A 20,900-nucleotide genomic window follows, 5' to 3' on the forward strand; every position below is an offset into this window, starting at 1 on the left:
AAAACTCCAGGTCCCGAGCAATATGGATAACAGATCCCATACCTGTATCTGGTTTCCATTCTTGAGTTTAATGAGCCAAGCATGGACTAAACCTCTTTTGAGAAGTTGCATTGGTTGATTCAGGAATACTATGGCTCATTGTTGTACAAGTCTCAGACCTACATCAGTGACCACCAAATCTGTCTTCAGACTTCTTACCAACAATGCACATCTTCAGTTTCCCAATACCAGATCAGTCAGCAGCACAGGTGGATATGTCAGGCCGTAATACTGTGGCAGCCACCTATGGTTCTGTGATATTATCTTTAAAACATGCACGTACAGGCAAATTTATAAAGGTATGTAAAAATAAGCAATGTCACATTAAACCATCTAAAATCATGTATATTTTGACGTGTAATGTTTTTTTTTTGCAAAGGCTGTTTCACAGAAATATTCTTTATTGACTTTAGGGGGTTACACCAGGTCTAGCATGGTTTAAAATGTTCCATCATCCATTGGCCACACCAGGTACCAGCAGTAGAACTATAAGGGGACTTCGGACCAGGTTTATTAGGTTGTTAGCTATCACTTTTCTAGCATGCTTTTCCCCTGCATTATTTCAAAGTGTGCAGTGGATTCCCAAGCACATTCTACAATGGTGAACAGCAGAGAAAACCTATCCCCAGGGAGCACCTTGCTCTTAAGTCTACAGAATTCTTGCCATTCACTGATCTCTCTAAAAAATGTCCCAGTAATCAACTGTAGAAGTTTTATTGTGTGACTCTGAGGTGCTGATCTGGGTTGTAAGGATGGCATAACTGACTGCACTGTTCAGTTCCTCCATGTTTTCTTGTTTTACACATGTGACTCTGCTTTTCCATGTAACAATATGATCTTTATATGACTGGACTGTTTCAATCTCTGCCCCAATCTCCTTGGCAGAGGCTATCAGAGCCTCAGTGTCCATGTTCAGTTCATATAATGCTGGTCTGTAAGTAAAAGCTATTCTAAACTCTCCTGCAAGGAGCAGCCTTCCTTAACTCATTTTATATCCTTTATAACAGTTTTGTACCACATTTGCACTTAAAGGGAACCTGTTGCTTTAAAATGTTATCCCCAACCAAAGGTGCAGGCTAATAGAGCCCGCATTCCAGTAGTTAGCCTACCCGCACCGGCAGGGAGCTTCCAGTGCGAGCAGCCATGTCTGGTCACTTGCATGCACATGACGTCATAATGAGAAATTCGGGCCAGCTTTTCATTATGTGCATGCGAGTGACAGGGAGCTCCCTCCTGGCGTAGGGAGCTCCCTCCTGGCGTAGCTTTGGCGGGGGGCATTTTTTTTTTAAAGAAAACTACTGCTATCCCCAAACGGAATGCAGCTCTATAAGCCCGCACCTTTGATTGAGGATAACATTTTTACCTAACAGGTGCCCTTTAAGTAAATTAAATCTTTGTGCAATCTTTCTGGGTTTCAGCACCACACATTATGTATTAACATTATACTACAGGGTTAGATGCCCCAGGGTTCCTTGCTATCAGATTCTGGCACAGAGGAGTGCAATTCCACAGGCTCCTTATTGCAGCAAGAGTGGTTTGAGATCCAGTTCCATCTTGCAGGGACTGTGGATTCAACAAACAGGTTAATAACAGTGGTTGTGAATTTGCAAGAAGGAAACAATACTGGCTGCTCAGCAGGCAAGGAAGTCATGTCTAAAACATCTACAGGCCAGACATTTCATACATCAATGGGGAACATATAATGTTTCACAATTCAACAATCGAGTATGCAATTTCTTATAGGTTTGAATATCAAACTTGTACGAATAAGTGCCCAAACAGCAATTATCTATGCCATCTATAGTATATAAAGGGCATTTATCTCTAAATTCAATTTCTAATCCTACTCTCATTTATAATTAGGATCCATAAACTTAATGGCTGTACATTTATTTTTATAATATACAAGTTTCAGTCATAATATCACTAAGGATTGTTTTAAGGAAATATTTTATATCAATGGATATATATTTATATTAATGGCTCTTGTGTATATTATAGCAATACTGTGAACAAGACATTTAAAATAGTTATTACTATAACTTGTGCGCCACCCTTATTTATCCAAGATTAACAGATGATGAAGCTATTTTTATAGCCATGTTGGATCCCAAGGCAATATCAAAATGCTTGATAAACTAATTTTAAAGAAGAACAGGTGGTTGTAATGAAATAACTAAACAGATAAGTAGTAGGATTTTTTATTTTTTATATATATGGATGCAGCACCACTTACTGTACCTAAAAGAGGATACAGTAGACTAACATCAAGTCAGTCGAGTCAAGCTTTATAAAAAAAACTTTCCATTTCCAACAGGCTTGTTAAAAAATAGACTATCTACAGCAGGTATCCCCAACCTTTTGAACCCGTGAGCAACATTCAGAAGTAAAATGAGTTGGGGAGCAACACGAGCATGAAAAATGTCCTTGGGGTGCCAAATAAGTGCTGTGACTGGCCATTTGGTAGCCCCTGTGTAGATTGTCAACCTATATTGAGATTCTGTTTGGCAGTACATCTGGTTTTTATGAAACCAAAACTTGCCTCCAATCAGGAATTCAAAAATAAGCACCTGCTTTTAGGCCACTGGGAGCAACATCCAAGGGTTTGGAGAGCAACATGTTGCTCACGAGCTACTGGTTGGGGATCACTGGATTCTGGCAATCTTACAATAAGGAGAGTCAATGTGCTTTTTAATGGTTTGTACATTTCCTTTTGCACATCTAAAGAGAAGCAGAGGAGATGCCATCACTCTTTTTGCTCAGGTCTAGGTTTTTGTTCAGCTTTGTTAAATTATCTCTGTGAACCACAGAAGCAACCCATTGGACCACAGTCCACCAATTCAGTTTTGCAGTGTTTCTGACTGTGACAAATCCAAATGTGTTGTGTGGAGCTGTATTTATACAATAGCTGCCCAAAACATATTACAAATACTTATAAAGCGATGTGAGACTCCTTAGTAACATAAACAAATCTGCTTTTGTATAGTGTTCATTTGATCCTAATGTTACTCTGATCCCTCCGAGAACAAAGTGACTTTATGCTCTTTTTCTTATTTCATTTTCATTAACATTCACAATTTTTTGTGTTGTTTCAATTTTGTAATAATATTGTTGGGGATTCCAAGCTGATGTATCCAAGGGGCACAATAACAGTCCATTCACTCTGTAGTCAGTGCGTGGCATTAGGTCCTAATAATAAATGAGACCAAGATTAGAAACTGAGTTTAGAGTTACACCTGTACCTGAAGGTACAGTTGCGGCCTATTATTCAAAATGCACTAATGTGGAGCACCATGCCTTACGGCAACTTACTTCTAAACATTAAACAAACCAAAATAATTGTTTTCTTTATCAGCAAGGATTAATGCTTTCTTAGTTAAAGATGTATTTGCCCTTGTTTAAGAAAGGGTATTTGCCCTATTTCTAGAACTTTTCAATGTGTTATTAATTGCTTTAAATTGTTGAATTACTCCTTCTGCCTTTCTAGCTTTCAAATGGTTTTCACTGACTCCGGCAACCAAGAAAATACTTTCTGTCAGGCTACAGTTTTATTGTTATATTTATCTTTCTATCCAGGCTCTGATTTTTTTCTGTGCAAGCACCCTAGGTTCACCCCATAATACTGCCACCCTCGGCACAGGCCCACAGGTGATTATATAGAAATATGGCACTGAGATGCACATTGTCAAAGAATATCACTATCAACATGAAACCTAACCATTTTAACATCAAGAATGACTCAATAAGGAGAATAGTTTGTTCAACTTTAATACTACTGGGCCCTAATTTACACAGAACACTATAATATTCCCTGTGTTTATTTCATCTCACACAAAGTTTTGGGAGCAGACTCTTTTGTCAGGTCATCTGACAAAGGGAGGGACCATATGTTTCCCTACCAGCGATTTTCAGCTGGTGTGAAGGAAACAGGATGTCACCCACATTTGCCAAAATGTATTACAGGAGACAAAATGTCCTGCGTCCCATTGCTTCAAAATATTCAAGAAGGGAGGGTGAGAGTCAACTAAATATTCTGCACGTTATGCTACACAGTTAGACAATTAGGACATATGCACAACACAGTCACTCCATTAAATAATCCCTAGGTATAGGTTAGGCTATAGTATATATTGTAAAGCTTGCTATACATGCCAAGATATAATCATACAAAAGTACGTTTTGTGTAATTTTCAGGCCACGTGTGGGCTCCGAATGATTATCCCGATAATTTTTGTTGTTTTAGTTGTTTAGTTGTTCGGACAGTTTAGAAAATTTATGTTGGATAATGATAATATCTTTGCATGTATTACCTATCTAATGATATTAATGGGTGATCGTTACTACTATTTCCAGACAACTTTTGTACGATTGTTGCCTGTCTATTAATGTCCAAAGCATTGTCAGATTTGTTATTTTTCAGACTTTAATCATACATTACATGCATTATCAGCTGACTGAATGCCAATACTATTAGCAACGGCTAGATCTCCAAAAAACAAGTCTGATTGCCTATTATATCTAAGAAGCAATATACTGAGAATATAGTGGCTGGTTTAGATTGCACCATAATGCAATTTGCTTGTAGTTTTTCAAGTGCACTTAGGAGATTAAAGTTTGTGTTGCATGTGTTGAAAGCCCTATGCTGTTATTGTTCCTATTCAATTGTGACTGTAAAAATGCCATCCCTATCCATTGTCCCAAGTGCATTACACTTCTGGAGAGTTCTATGGTATCAAATGTGAGAGGTTTGATAGCTGTATTTAAGGGAAAATCCCAGTCAGCCCCTTCATGAGTAACAAGTTTTATAATAACATAGCATAGACAGACTTTTGGACCCTGGTTATAGAACAACTCACACATCCCTCAGCCAGCCAAACTAGTTGTGGCAGCTTTGAGTCTAGAGTGCCAATGCTGACCTGCCGTTGACACACATATTTAATTTAATATAATTATTATCCTTTATTTAAAGTGCTCTAACATATTACGTAGCATTTGTCTTTTCCCATAAATACATAGTAGATACTAGCTTTCTTTTTCATCTGAGCTGTTATATTGCTTCCCCTGGACTAGGCAATCTTCATTTCAGCTGCAATATACATTAATTACATTTTTTCTTACAAATGGGCTAAGCGATTTTTGTCCAGTGGGTAACAATTGAGGAAGCTGACCCAGCAGTAGCAGTAGAGCCTGGGGGACAGGGAGGCCTGGACCGTGGGGTATGCTTCCTTTATCTTTGAATATAAATCCCTGTGATAGAGGAATTTATACATAAGCAGCTTGGGGGACTCTGAGGTGAAGGGGGCTGGTAGGGTTTTCTTTTCTACCTCACAAGATTTTTTTGCAGGGGTGGCCCGGTACATGGTAGTTATGCCACTGATTATATGCATTGTTGGACTGAATTGCAAAAGCTAAAGATGCAAAGATCCGCTCATTTGGCGACATCGGCAAATGAGCCGATCTTTCGCCGATATGCCACTAACGGGCATTGGTTATATCAGGGGTTATCTGAACGTTCGGCCCTATGGCCGAACGATCGGATTACGATGAGAGCGCAGTGTCTGATCAACCAAAGACGATCTCCGCCGGACGAAAAATGTAGGAACTCTCTACACACGGCTCGAAAATCGTACGAACCCTCCATTCGTACGATAGGATCTTTGCGTCTATGGCCACCTTAAGGCTAGGGCCAGATGGGGCAGAAATCAGCTGGCTGACTGCTAGCCAAATCCTTTTCTCTATTTGCGTTTATGAATTTTCTGCACCAAAATGCAAGAGAAGGGGAGTGGAGAATTTGTATTGTGCAGCCCCTAGCCTAATGGCAGATGGGGCTGAAAATCAGTCTGCTGAAATACACAGGCAAAGAATCAGCCCCTACGCTGGCATTAGCATCCTCTTCTTCCTGAACCCGGAACAATTGTGTCGGCCCACTTTTCAGCCCTGTCTGGCATTAGCCAAATGCTAGAAATCTCCAAATTCTTTATTAGAAAAACATTCACAAATGCTGCACTAACTCAAAATATGTCTGTATAACAGTAACAAGCAAAACAAAGCACTGACTGCTTTGATTTAAGCCCATATAGCTTTTTGTGCAGTCTGATTTATGTCTACTGGGTTAGTAAAAGTTTTTGCCCATTTCAGATGCCCTCTGCAAATTGTCATGTTGATTGACACATGTTAAATGCAAAACACCAGGATGAAGGGGAGGATCTTCATATCTAATCAGTTGTAGAAGGAGGTGGGGCTCGTTATTTTCTCACAAAGTTTGGCATATAAAGCATTTGGCTTTCACAGAAGGAAGGAACACTGGAGATGCTGAACTTTTTCTTCATGAAACAACAGCATATTCTGACTGGCAGCCAGAAGCCAGTAACAATATCAACAAACCAAGCATAAAACAGAAAGAAGCACACAAAAACAAAATGTTATATTTTAAATGCTTATGTGACACTTTTCAGTTCTGCTTTAAATCTTTCATTACACGTTAAGATCAGCTTTTTTGGCAAGGTTGGCAAATAACCAGATCATTACCTGATTTGGCCTCCAATATAGTGACCAATTGGGGATTGACCCATGAGCCAATGATCGAATCATTATAGGGGCCTATGGGGACTTTCAGGAGAGGCCCACATAGGGTTGCCAACTTTGCCAGTTTCTAAAACCGAACAAAGGGGGTGGGCAGATAGAATTTAGGGTGGGCATGATAACATCAGAGATGGGCACAATGATGTCAGTGGAGTTGGGTTGGGTTGGGTTATTGCATCACTTGCCGCATCATAATCCTAGCTGGATTTCTGTTCAGTTTTCTTATTGTTTTAAGCCGTACAGAAAGTTTTGAGCGGACAGCCCTTTAAAAAACTGAGCTGTCCAGTTCAAAGCCATATGGGTGGCAACTCTATCTCTATTCTGCCTGATGAGTAAGCCCAATCCTTTAATTACATTTATGGGATCTATTATACAGAAATAAGTTATCTAAAAAGCTCGGAAATACAGCAATGCTAATTTAGAAAAACAAATATTTTACTGCACTTGTTAATTAATAAGCTATGTTAAGGTGAGTATCTTAGTATTTAAACGTTTTTTAGTTATTGGCCAGATTATTGTTCGGGTTTTACAAGGCAGAAAACCAAAGGCAGAAATTTGAAACCTGACCAAGTTGGGGTCAAAACCAACAGGTGGCAACCCTAGGCCCACATCAATGTGGACCATAAGGGCCTTGCCTTGTCTGCCAGAATTGGAGGGCCTAGGGTTAGGGCTGCCATCAGGGGATACAGGGGGTACTGAAGTTTGGGGTGTTATACTATGGCTCCCTGGATGAAAAGAGTGTTTTGTGGGTCATAAAAGGTCTGGACCTTGTGGGTTTGGGTTGATTTTAGGTGGAGCTAACATAATTTGACAATGACCAGGTACAGATCAGAGACATGCCTTTTCACTGTGCCTCCATTTTATTTATTGGCTAATAATTGGGGCCCCATGGGGTGGACCATACTATATTTGTAGTATGGGTACTGCAGTCCAATACCAGCCAGAAAGCTGCAGTTTGTGTAATTTGTAATGGTACACAGAGTATTTGGTCTTGGTGCCATCACCCAGAAAGCCAATAATAACTGGTAGCATTATCAGTAATCTGCCTTTGTGTATTTTGATTACAAACTAAAATGTATAATATGAAACTTTATTTAATTAGCACTGTGCATTGTTGTAATCAAGCTGCCCAAGTATATAAGTAAGGCAATAATGGCTAAACTTCCCAGTAACAGTTTAACAACAATGTTTTACTGTTGGAAAATCCTAGCCACACATTGTAATCTGACCTTCCTTAGTGTATTTGTCTTGGAGGGATTTTTAGAGTGTTTTTGTTTGTGTTGTTTGTTTTTTTTCTTTTAACATGTGAGCATCTTGATAGATGTGAACTTTTTACCCTTATAGAGGGACTTAATGGCATCTGCTGTGGAATCTAGACAGTTCTACACATACAGTAAAGAATCACATTTGCTTGGATTTATTCGAATAAAAGTACAATTTCCTTCACACTCCGGAATGCAGTGAGCATAGAAATAGCTCTAGATGAAAATCATGTGTACTATAACAACCGGAAGGGGGAGGGAAGCCCATGACTTTTGAGTGCCAGAATCCATTTTGCAACTTTACAAGGGCTTGCATCCCCATTGTAATGCAAATGTAGCCCTCTGAGACTTGCAGCCAATCGTGAGCCACCTCCTTGTGGGATTACCTGGTTTAGCTAGAGTGATGTGGGAGAGGGGGAGGAGGAAAGATCATTCATTTGTGACAAAGTGCTGGGGATTTTTTAACTGCCTTGCAGTTCGAAATGTAGAGAGGGTCCAGTCTTGCCACAACAAGTGCCTGGGACATGCATATTCGGGGGAATTGTAAAAGCTTGCCAGCCAGCTCATATTGGAGGGAGCCTTGGACAGAAGGGTGCTGCTGTGCTGTGGACTGCCCAAGCTGTGTGCACAGAGGGTTGTCTGGGAACTTTTGTTGTTTAGGAATCTAAAGCTCGCGTCGCTGTACTGTAGGCAAGACTGAGATCTCCTCTGTTCTGCCTGCTGCAGCTCTCATGCACATCATGACTTCTGATCTTAGGGTATTGGCAATAGAATGAACTGGATTGGCAAATGGCATTAATTAACACTCACCTTTGGCACTGGGATGGTAAGAACTGCTTCCATATGTGCTTCTTTCCATGCCTCATACAGTTTGCCTATTCTGTGATATTTGGTTTTGAGTTGTAATGTTTTATGCAGCATAAGAACAAGTCTGTTTAACAACCTAACTCCTGAGGGTGAATTCTTGCCAGTGTAGTTTTAGTGAGTTCTCACTAGTTTTTTGGGATATTTAACTTTAGGCACAAGCGTACTGATGCAAGTGATAAGACGCTGGCACTCTGCATGCCTACTCCTGTTGCATTGTATGTGTCCACCACATGGACAATGTTTAAAGAAACAATAGTTAAAGTACAGCATGTTCCTTAGTGAATAGTTAGTGAATATCCATAGCCTTTGTCCTATCCATAAAGTACAGCAAGAGGCAGACTGTATGTTAAATAAAGGTGTCACATTATGTCTGCTATTTTGTTGGTATTGTTGTTAAGTTATTTGATGCCGGTATTATGAAATAGTTGTGGAGATGCCTCTTGCTTTGTAATTGTAGTCATCTCATTTGTTACTGTACATGGGTAACTGAGACTTAAAGGTTTTCTTATTAACCAGAGCTAGAGCTAAAAAAGGGGAGGCTGGGGCCTCCTACTATGGGAAGGGATGGCTCTTTTAGAACTCTTCCTGAGCTCTTCCTGATATTCCCCAGTAATTCATACAGCTGAAGGGCTGCAGGTAGGGCCGATTAGATATATACACTGAACAATGTTTTATATATCTTTTTAGTAGTATATTACTAAGCAGTTAGGTGCTGTGCAGTAGAATAATTAATAGAACAGGGGTTCTTAAAAAATCAATACAAAGTACAGTTACATTAAATATGAAGTTCTCATAAAGTTTGCCTATTCTGTGATATTTGGTGTACATCATTCTAACTTTTTCCCACCAAGGGCCCCCTTTGATGCAAATGTCCTTTCTGCCCTAACCTACAACTGGTCCTGTTGATATCTGTTAAGTGCTCTGTATTCCAGGTTTAGCAACTGTGCTGTGCACCCAAGCATGTCTAATATATACATGTGTATTATGTAAATGCCTGTAGCTTGTATATTCAAGGTTTTATGCTTCAGAATGCAAATGTAAACTGTAAATGTGAATGTATTATATGTCAACATTTTAGTCTATATATATATATATATATATAATATATATATTGTTGGGGTTTCACTCCAGGTTCTGGGGCCAGGTTCTGTTTACTCCCAGAAATTCTATGCATCCTCTCAAAGCTTTGCTGCTGCAATATACAAGCAATACTCTAAAAAGCAGTTAATAGCATGCAGATGCAGAGTGCAAAGGGAGCCCTGCATTTACACCTGGTTAATGACAGCTGCAAAAGACATAGTTCCTTTGCATTTTACCCCTAATTATATTCTGGAGTGAAGTATTGTATTAGACCAGCAGCTGGATAATTACAGGTTGTTGTTGTTGTTGTTGATCAATTAAAAGGTTTTTGACTCCTCAGGAATGCCCCCATATCTTCCATGTCGTTCAGATGTGCAAGCTAGAGAGTGCCATTAATGAAGGGTACAAGGTGTAGGAGGGCCCTGTACTTACTGCCTACCTATGGTAGTTAATTGCTGTGCTCTGCACCTCAAACCGACTATTGCCATGCCCATGGGGGTATGTTCTTAATGCATAGGCTCTGGCATTCATGTCCATGGTTATGCTAAATGAGCCCTACTGACTATTGTAAAGTAATCCTATCCACCAGCAAAAAATAGGATTATGCAAAAGTTAAATATACATTTTAAAATATATACAATTTCCGAAGTCGACCTGAAGTTCGTGAGGCAACTTTGGCCGCAGAAGAGGCGATTAGTCGCTAGGCGACTTAATCTCCCCGAATCTGCCCATGTTCTAGCTCTCTTACAGCTAGGGGCCCATTTACTTAGCTCGAGTGAAGGAATAGAATAAAAAAACTTTGACTACTTCGACCATCAAATTAGATACTACGACCTTCGACTTCGAATTGAAAGATTCAAACTAAAAATCGTTCGAATATTCGACCATTCAATAGTCGAAGTATTGTCTCTTTAAAAAAAACTTCGACCCTCTAGTTCTCCACCTAAAACCTACCGAGGTGCCATGTTAGCCTATGGGGAAGGTCCCCATAGGCTTTGTAACAATTTTTAGGTCGAAGAAAAATCGTTTGATCGATGGATTAAAATCCTTCAAATCGAACGATTCAAAAGATTTGATCTATTTGCGGTAAATAGTCGAAGGATTTACATTCGGCAGTCAAATATCGAGGGTTAATTTACCCTCGATATTCGACCCTATGAGTTGTAGCATTTCTGGTTAGGTGATCTCTGAGAGAGCACAGAGACCATCACAAAATGGTGGCTCAAGGCAAGAGATGTAAAAGGGCGAAGATTTACTTAAATAAATAGTGAATAAAGTACCCCCTCTTGTAAAATATAAGGATATTATAAGTTACAGAGGAGTTTCATAACCATATAAAAACACGAGGCCGAAGGCCGAGTGTTTTTATACGGGTCATGGAACTCCGAGGTAACTTCTAATATCCTCATATTTTGCAACTGGGGGTACTTTATTTATTATAATACACAAGTTTCAGTGAGTCATGTGACAGAAATGACATCAGAACTCACCGTTTATAACTGATGACATCAGAACTCACCGTTTATAAGGATATAATTTACAAGATATTCATAGTGTTTGTGTATTATATATTCTTATATATAAAGATTCTTTAATATACCACTTAATATGATGTAAACTATCTGTTGCTTAAGGGTTCATTTTGGGGGTATAGTTTTCCTTTAATTTCCTATCATTAACAAATAATAATATTTGAATTAACCTGTAGATTATTTGAGTAGTTACAGATAAAAATGGAGTGGCTGATTTTTTAAAAGCAATACATGTTAACTGCCTATAGTGTTGGCATTCCATTTTTTGAAAGGAATAGAGTTTACAATTACAAAATTCTGAATGACAAGTTCTCCATCTGAGGAGCGGTGACAGATGGACCACAATTCCAAATACTTTTTTTTAATAACATGTTTTTATTTGGGTTTATCACATAACAAATTACATTTCGATGATACATTTCCATTTTTCAAAAAAAATGATCTTTAAATAGTTGTTCTATAACATATGTCTATATATTAAAACTTCAGCTCAAAGTCAGGGACCTTATAAAGAATGTTGTGGATATTATTGCCAGTTTCCTGTTGATTTGATTACTTTCCAGTCTTTCTTGTTCCTGTTGCCAGGCTTCGATATATTGGCATGACTCCATAACAAGTGAGTTTCCCTTAATGATTCTGTCATACTATGTCGTTTGTCTAAATGTGTAGACTGTTAAATGTCTGATGTGCTGTGTGAGCAATGTTATGTACGTTAACCAGGTTTTAAAGAATTTTGTCATGTTCTGTTCTTTTCTGAAAGTGGCTTCCAGCCAATCCATGTGAAATAAATGATGTAGTTTTTGTTTGACTAGTGATATAGTTAGAGGGTCAGGAGTTAAGATGGCCATAGAGGCAGGGGTGCTTCGCCAATGAGGCAATTTGAGGCTGTCGCCTCAGGCGGCAGCGCCCCACTAGGTACCAGGGGCAGCAAAAATGTTGCTCCTGGTACTTTAAGAGTGAATTTCCAGGGGAGGTGGGGCAGCTGCTGCTGCCTCAGGCAGCGGAGGGGCCAGGATCGCCCCTGCATAGAGGCAAAGAATCATCGTACGATCGGACTTCCCCATCTCCCAACCTGCCACTAACTATTCCGAACAAATAAAGTAGAAAAGAACCAGTGGATCCGTTTGAGTGCCAGTTAGCCCTGCTTTTTCCACATATTTGATGCATACTTTCAGCCCCGTGTGCCATTGGCCTAAGTCATCATAATATATGTCAAAACTGTAACAATTTTTCCAGCATTCTATATTTTTATCTAATCTGAGGGTTTTTCTATATAGGAAACTTCACTGCCCAGGGGCCCCAGTAATCGGGTTATGCACCTGAAGTCTGAGCAGTTGCATCTTGGTCTGGCTCATTGTGGTATAAGTGAATGGGTGACAGTTTCCCTGTGAACAGCCTGATCTCATTATGGGCAGCTTTAGATAAGGTATGGAATTTATTATCCAGAAACCCATTATTATGCAGAAACCCATGGAGATACAGGAATACCATATTCCATAGAGTCCTCTTTAAAGCAAACAGTTCTTATTTTTTATATAATTTCCTTCTATGTGTGTAAAAATGAAACAGTAGATTTTGACTAAGCTGCATAAATGTTGGCAAACAATCCTATTGTTTTTTTATAATGTTCCAAGAATAAGGAAAGCACCAGTCCAGGGGGGGGGTGCCAAATGTTACTTACCTAATATTCCAGGTGCTCCTCTTAGCAGAAAACTGCACCGACCCAGGGCACTTGCAAGCGAGTGATCCGCTTCCTTCCTTCTTCTTTCTTCAAAATCCAGCAGCCAACACAGTAGAGTGGAAAAAGTTGGTTTTTAACTGTACTGCATAAGGAAAGAATGAAAGGGGAGCGTCGCTCTCTAGCAAGTGCCTAAAGTTTCAGGTAAGCCATTACAATCCTTTGGGGGAGCTCTAACATATGGCATCTTTTTGGATTGGAGTTTCCTTCTCCTTTAAAGTTTTTTTTTAGTACCCAAGGTATAGTGTTCCTTCTTATGTATTACCTCTTTTTCAAAAAATCACTGGGTCCCAAGCATTGCAAATAATAGACATCATTCCTCTAATACATATTATATCCATATAAAGTAGTTACGTGTTACATCACGTCATTCTTTTACTTACAGTTCTCTTTTGGTTATATAATAATTAACACAAATACCTTTCAGTGTTGGTATACTATGGAAATAAAAACATGAAAGCAACTATTGTAAAACAAGTCAACCTTGCACAAAACAAGCCTCTGAGACTCAGAGTGGTGTTTTGTTAACTGCTGCAGTTGCACTTGGGGTTAATGGCATTGTCTGCAAAATCTAGCTGTCAGTTGGTAGTTCCAGAAGCATTTGTCTGAGGGTGGCCATATGATCAGTTTAGTTTTTAAGGTCTTTATAAAAGAGATGTTAAGCCTTTCAATGTAGAAAATCCCCTGTGACCCAGCAGGGATTCCACTGTACATGTTCTGAAAAGGAATTTAGTTTTCCTCTTCACAGAGTGGAGACCAAGGACAACCAAAATGTGTCACAGGTGGTATATTTTTGTTACAAACTGTTGGCACAGCTCTCAACAATTGCTATAGATTTTAAAAACTCATCCAGAAATGGCACCAAGCATATAAATGTAAATGAATGGTAGTGATGCGTGCTGCCCAGCGTTCCCAGTAAGCCATCAAATGACGCTGTAGCGGGTTGAGCATTCGGTTGGCATACAAGTTTTTAAAATGGAGGCAGATACTAAAACGTATTTCCACGGTTTATAGTATTTAATTGGAAGACTATCTGAAAATCAAAAATCCAAGTCTAACATCTATAGCATACATATATGCACATTGTAACACAAAAATGACAGGTAGCATGATTTTAAATAGCATTGACTTCACAATCATATGAAGATACTACAATTTTTTTGTAAAATGATTACAAATATTAAATGTAGAGTATAATGACATCTGCATCAAATTTGTAATATAGACAAAAGCATAGCAACAACAGCCACCATGAGGGTCATTTGTTGCCATATTCATTCCAGGCTAAGCTGTGGATATCCTTAAGGATAAAGTTACTAGATGAAAATTCAGGTGTTCTTAATTGGTTGCAGCTTGTAGTGCCCTTTTATCTGACTCCCTGATTTTGCACATGAGGGGTCCCTGTTCTGAAAGTGATTTTTGGCCTGAAGGATTGATTGGGAAGAACCTGCTGAGTTGTGGTGGATACATTTATTTACAGCCTGAATTACAATATGAATCATAGTAAAATCACATAGAAGTATAGGGCTGTAGTGCAGAAATCTTATTGGGGTACTAGTTTAGAAAAAAAACACTTGGGTGGCTGGGCCAAAATGCACCTCAGTCTCAGCTGTTACTATTTGGAAATAGACCTGGCCATCAGCTCAAGGTTTCAAGGGATGCATTCTAACAGCTTCTCTTAGATCTAAAACTAGCCCTTTCAGCACTGACTTATGTTATAGTGTCTCACCAATTGCTATAAGAATGTACATTCTGCATTACTGTGTTCTTTCCACAGTGGGATTTTTTCTTTAATAAGTTATTTCTAATGTCAATTTTACTACTTTAACTCTCCAACCATTTTTCAGATAATCCTTCCTCTGGTTCTCATTTTCATTCCGAGTAGCGTTTGCTTTTTGCTGTGCAGATGGTTGACTTGCATGTTAGCATGCAGGCTATAACATTACATACCGTACATTTTTGTTGAACGGTTACAGACTCTGTTCATCTTTTAGAAATACTTAAAATGCTAGGGCAGCATAAAAAAAATTGATAATTTATAGTTCAGCAGTTCCTATGCCATAACATGTGACAGTGTCTTGTAAATCGAACTATTGTGTCTGGTGGGAGATCATGTGCTCACTAGGTGAAGATGCTGTTAAGCAAGGGATGTGTTTCTTGTTGCCACTTGTTCGTAAATCTGTCCATAGTAGTTTATGTTTGCCCTGGTCCTATAACATGGTTTATAAACTCTGAAAGTTGGTTTCATTTATAGTACCCTATTAAAGAGACGATTAAAGAAGGATTGCCATGAAAGAGGAAGAATGTAACAATGCTCTTATTTAGATAACCAACAATAGGCATAGCATGTTAGTGATGACATATATTACAGCTAATCTTTCTGCCTCTACTCTTAATGAAGTCAAACTACTTTGTGGCTCCTATGGACTATTATGCTATTGAGTTGACTTCTTTACTGGTTGCATTGTTTGTAAAGAGAGGCTTGGGGTTCCCTTTGTGCTAGAATTGTGAACATGGTGTGTGTGGTTTGCACAATTTAAAGATTTGTCTAATGAGGTATAGCAACAGTCATATGCTATATTTTATCTGCACATCACTATTATACTGCACTGCTTTTGTGTTAGTTCATTAGTTAGTTAGTGTTACACAATGTGACTAATAATATGTAACTACTTCCTTTAGTTATATTTTTACAGGTTTGTAGAGTCATATTTAAAGCTGTTTCTATGTAAAATTAAAGCTGTGCTGTATGTAAGTCAGTAACAGGGGCATAACAACAGAGGAAGCAGACCCATTGGATGTAGAGGGGTCCATGAGGGTAGGGGGCCTTGTAAGGGACTTAAGAAGGAGCAATTTTAATATATCTTATTAGTACTTATTAGTATTAGGGGACCTATATTAAATTTTCTGTGGGCCCCAGTAACATCTAGCTACAATATAGCTACTTAAAAGTAACATGGGGTGCAGGTATGCATTCCCCAGACCATCAGCAAAAGGGGAAAACTAAAAAAAATTAGTAAGTGCCCCTAAAATCCCACTTAAACAAGTATAACATAAAATATAAGCATATATTATCACATAATTTTTGTTAATAAATATTCATTTTATGTTACACCTTTGTTTATGAATTTAGACGTGGCTAATTATTTTCCTTTGTTTCTGTGTAAAACTGGCCATACAGTATGTAGGTGATATTGCCTGCCAACTCAACATATTCAGACCAAGTTAGACGCTTATTGGCCCATGTGCAGTGTCAAAACAATGTTCTCCCTAATATATATTTTCTCCCATAAGCCCATAATGGGTTCTGATGATTGGCTGATTTCAAATGCTAAATTGGGACATGACCAGGCAAAGCAACAGCAGGATCTATCCCCTAGGCATTGTCCAGAAACAGTTTAAGTATTCCATTTCACTAGGAATGACTGTCCTTACAAGAATAGAGAAAGTGTCATATTGTCCTCGCTACATTCTGGTTCGGTAGGACGTGCCTGGGTCAAACAATAAACTGGAACATAGATAAAGAAATGTTACCAGCAAGTGATCTGCCCATTTTGCATATAGAGAAATTGGTTTAAGAAATTATTGGAAAAAAATCTGGTGTATAAAACAGTGTAGCTGATTTACAAATATAGATGCAGAACTGCACATATGCACTAACACACAGTAACCACTGTTTTTTTAAATGTATTTTAAGCACCAATATTAGTAAATCAGCCCCAGTATCATATTTAGGATTGCAATCTAGTTCACTGTGTGCAAGAAGGAGTGGTGTTATAAGCAGGCGCTGTTTCAATTCACTAAGTTTTGGTTAGTTTCATTGTCATGAGATTGTTTTTTTTTTGTTTTTTTAGAACTTGGGGGTGCGGTTCCTGGGCCTTCCGCCAGGCCCACAGATATCGGCTTTCTACTTTAAATGCAAACTGTAATGTTTGAAAGAGGACGATCGGTGCTTGTTCTTTGTAAAACTAAAAGGTTCCTTTGTATATTTTATGTTGCTAGAAAATGAATATAAGTTGTGGATGCAGAAGCAACAGCACAGTGGATCTGGGGCACTGAGTTTCGTTGTGACCAAGGTATCAGCATTGTGCTTGTATATTTGCCTAATGTTTGTGTGGGTTGACAGTGTTATATCCTGGCACTAGAAAGGATAATGAGGTTTTGTGCCTGGTTCAACTGCATTTGTCCTGTGCTACCGTGAGTCATGTGATTGCATATCAGTATACTGATGGGCTCTGATCCAACCAAAAGTATAACCAAAGACCAAAGCCTGATCAGAAATCATTTTATTTTTTATATGTGTAACACCTATTTGGGCCACTCAGGGTTAATTCACCAGCTAGAACACTAGAGCATGGGTTACACGCGACTTACACCCAGGGCAGGGCCTTCGCTAAGTGGAAGTGTTCCCTCTATGGTGTAGTGCAACTACATCCCCCCCCAGGCTACTGTGCACACAAAAACAACTTGGGCGCCAGGAGGTTCTTAACAATCAGGAACAGTTTATTATGCCAAAAAGGGCAAATGACCACAGGTTTTAGTACTCACGCAGGAGTTGAGGAAAACAGTATATTGAGAGTTCACACAGATCAAAGGCAGGCTCACACAGAGAGTACACAGGCAATTGCAGTACAAACCTTTCCCTCCTGGAAGTTGTCAGGCAATCAGCTTCTACCCTACAGTCCCTCTTCACTGAGGTCCTCTGGGAAGCTACTCCCTTACTGCAAATCCTTGTTGGAGCTTCAGCTGCTCTTTCTCTCTATCCTCTCTGCCTTTCTCTCCTAGAGAGACTATGACAAGTCTGCCCTAGTATATCTGTTCCTCATTCACGGGGTTACCTGGTCCCCGACTTGGACACATGCCTTTTTCTGGGCCTATTGCACTCAGTCCCCCTGAGCACATCCAGCTGGAATCACATCCAGAGGCAAAAGAGGAAGAGGCCACTCCCTGCACACACTATATAGGATTGAGTCAGAGCAGTGTCATCAATTCTCTCAGCCTATCACTGTAAAGGTTATTCTGTAACAGGGATTCTACCCAATAACCCAAGGAAATGGTGAAAATATTAACTCTATAGGGCCTGTATCCCTATAGGGCCCTACATTTGCATATCAGTTATTAATTTAACTTCCAATAACTTGAATTCCTTAGCAGCCTAAAATGAAAAGTGCATGGAAATGAATACTGATAAGCCAGCAGTGAACAAACATATTACACCCATGTTCATGTCAGATTTTGACCAGTATGTCACAAGCTCTCCCAAGTTAAGTCTGTTACACGTCAGTTTCACGAAGTCCTGTCTGACACCATTGGTTTAGGAACTTGTCACAGAACTGTAGGAGTATGTTCTGACGGATGCCTGCCAAGGTGGCAACTTTTGTGATTTGTGTTAGATGATGTGTAAAAATTAACAGAGACAATGAAAAGAATTCCTCATTTGAAAACAAAAGGCTGATTAGAAAAAAAAAGAAGTTACCAGTATCTTCAATGGTGAAATGGTTTGTCTGCGATTATAGCAGTATTGAGTAGGGAAAAATAACAGGAGCTGAGACCTGGTGCTGAGACTGCTTATACATACCTCTCAACATTTTGTAAGTAAAAAGAGAGACAAAAAATTTCGCACGTAGCGAAGTGGAATTTTCTGACCCCGCCCCTTTCTGTGGCCACACCTTCTAATTACCATGTTCATTTTACAAAATTTGGCAGGTTATGAAAGTTTGAAAATAATTCTCCTTATCAAAACTGTTTTTTTTTGTCTCAAAATTATTACAAAGTATCAAATTTGCACCTGTTAGCTGTTCTGTGCTCTCTGCTAAAAGCCAATTAAATGAGGAACTTTGTTTCTTTTTCTGGCTGTTCAGTGCAGAGGAAATAGGGACTTTCCAGTACAAATGAGGGACTGAGCTGTCAAAAGAGGGACTGTCCCTCCGAAAAAGGGACAGTTGGGAGGTATGGTTTATTTCTTTTTATTTTTCATGGAGCATCATCATTTGGCATGTCCTAACATCTGCCAGATCCATGATCCAAACAGAATTTTGAAAAATTAAGTATTCATGTAACCACATAGTTGTATAGGACTGCAGACAGGAAATCTGCCTAAGGATATAAGGTCTGTGGATCCATCTGCAAAGTATAGCACTGAAAAAATACAAGTGAAAAGGAAAAAAGAGAAATAAATAGGAGGAAAATAAAAACATCAGGGGCACATGAATTTGGAATAAACGTCGTTGTAAAAAGCCATCAAATAGTTGGATGAGTCAAGGCAAATTCCATGCTGTAATTTAAAGTCTGTCGCTTCTGAAATGGAATATTCCCCTTGGATTTCAGAATCTTAAAACTGCCTCAAGTAACTTTACTTATGGATCATTGTACTTCCCTAACTCACCCATTGTTCTTAGTTCCCATAGAGACAACGTAGCTGCATGCCTCTCTCAGAATCTCTCCTGCCTAGGAAGCTGAACTTTTCACAGCTGGAGCACTCTTCAGCATTTTCTGCTTTGTTGGAGTTTCACCGGTTTATTGTTGGCCAACAAATAACTGGAGTTTCACCTGAGGAGTTAGGCTTCGTTTCAAATACACAATGGGAGGAAAATGACCCTTTGCAGAGGCATTCTCTGTTCTCTTAAATACCACACACAGTTCTAAAACTGTAAATTCCTCTGAGGTGTTTTTTTTTGTGACTCTCTTATCCATTGCAATGTGGAATCTGAACATTTCTATCAAAGCAGTTGTCTGTGACAATAAAAATGGAACTGTGTATTGTATCTAAAGCAGAGCATTTTTCATTTTCACATGCAGCTTTCTGTAGGTTTGCGCACACACAACACTTATAACATATATGTCTGTAAGTGATCAGAATTGAAGGTACTTGGGGGCTCTTTTTGGTATTGTGAATGAAGCCTATCTAATATCAAACTCTGACTATAACCTGTAGCTTATCCTTTTTCTGTCCACACCAACCAGACATTTTTGGAAGTTCCTGTGGTACCTTTAGCCACAATTATGGCATACCTCCCAACTGTCCCGTTTTTAGAGGGACAGTCCCTCTTTTGACAGCTCAACCCACAGTCGTTTGTACTGGAAAGTCCCGTTTTTCTCTGCCCTGCCAGAAAAAGAAACAAAGTTTTATCTTAATTGGCTTTTGGCAGTGAGTCTAGAACATAAGATAATTTTGAGATAAGCAAATAAGTAATTGTAACAATATAAGGTAACAGGTCCCTTGGGAAAAGTTAGATTCGCAGCTTAAAGGGCAAATCACCTTTATTAGCAAAACTGTAATAACTGAAAAAAAACACAGAAATATGTTCAAATGTTCATAACCTGCCAAATTCTGTAAAATGAATTCTCTTTTTATTTCCAAAATGTTGGAAGGTATGATGATGGGATTTTCAGCTATTATCAAGAACCATAAACTGTATAAGAGGGAGTTAATTCTCATCCATTAAAGTTTGTTGAAGGGAGACAAATGCATTCATGTGATACATGTTCCCTTTCAAGCTTGAGCTAGTAGGAACAGCAGCCCTGCACAGATTCTGATCTCTAAAGCACCATCAGAATGGACTGTGTGATCCACTGACTAACAAATACTGAAGGCTAATCCCATTAAAAATATCATATACAACCCCAGGGGTTGTTCCTCTCTGCATAGAGCACCTGATCCAAAATCTGGCTCTCTATTTAGGGTTAGTTCACTCGAGAAGATTCAGGGAGATTTTGTCGCCTGGCGACTAATCGCCTCGTCTTCTGAGCGACAATCTCCCCGAACTGCTTCAGTGGGTTTTCCCATAGGCTATAATGAAA

General features: G+C 39.1%; 1 protein-coding gene across 8 annotated transcripts in view; it reads left to right on the forward strand.

Moving 5' to 3' along the window:
- LOC108706772 (protein Shroom3-like) overlaps window positions 1–20,900 on the forward strand; it is a 116,959-nt gene that overhangs the window by 49,524 nt on the left and 46,535 nt on the right. For 2 of the 8 annotated variants that reach the window (XM_041579713.1, XM_041579714.1), the window contains exons 1-3: window positions 8,306–8,709; window positions 11,948–11,978; window positions 12,640–12,788. The exons of 1 other annotated variant lie outside the window; for it this stretch is intronic. The gene's annotated coding sequence lies outside the window, so the exon portion shown is untranslated. Of the gene's footprint in view, window positions 1–8,304; window positions 8,710–11,947; window positions 11,979–12,421; window positions 12,789–20,900 lie in introns of those variants that run through there. 5 more of the 8 variants (XM_041579716.1, XM_041579718.1, XM_018243462.2 and 2 more) reach the window with 4 other exon arrangements.

Source organism: Xenopus laevis, chromosome 1S (genome assembly GCF_017654675.1).
Source record: "Xenopus laevis strain J_2021 chromosome 1S, Xenopus_laevis_v10.1, whole genome shotgun sequence".
Classification (NCBI taxonomy): Eukaryota; Metazoa; Chordata; class Amphibia; order Anura; family Pipidae; genus Xenopus; species Xenopus laevis.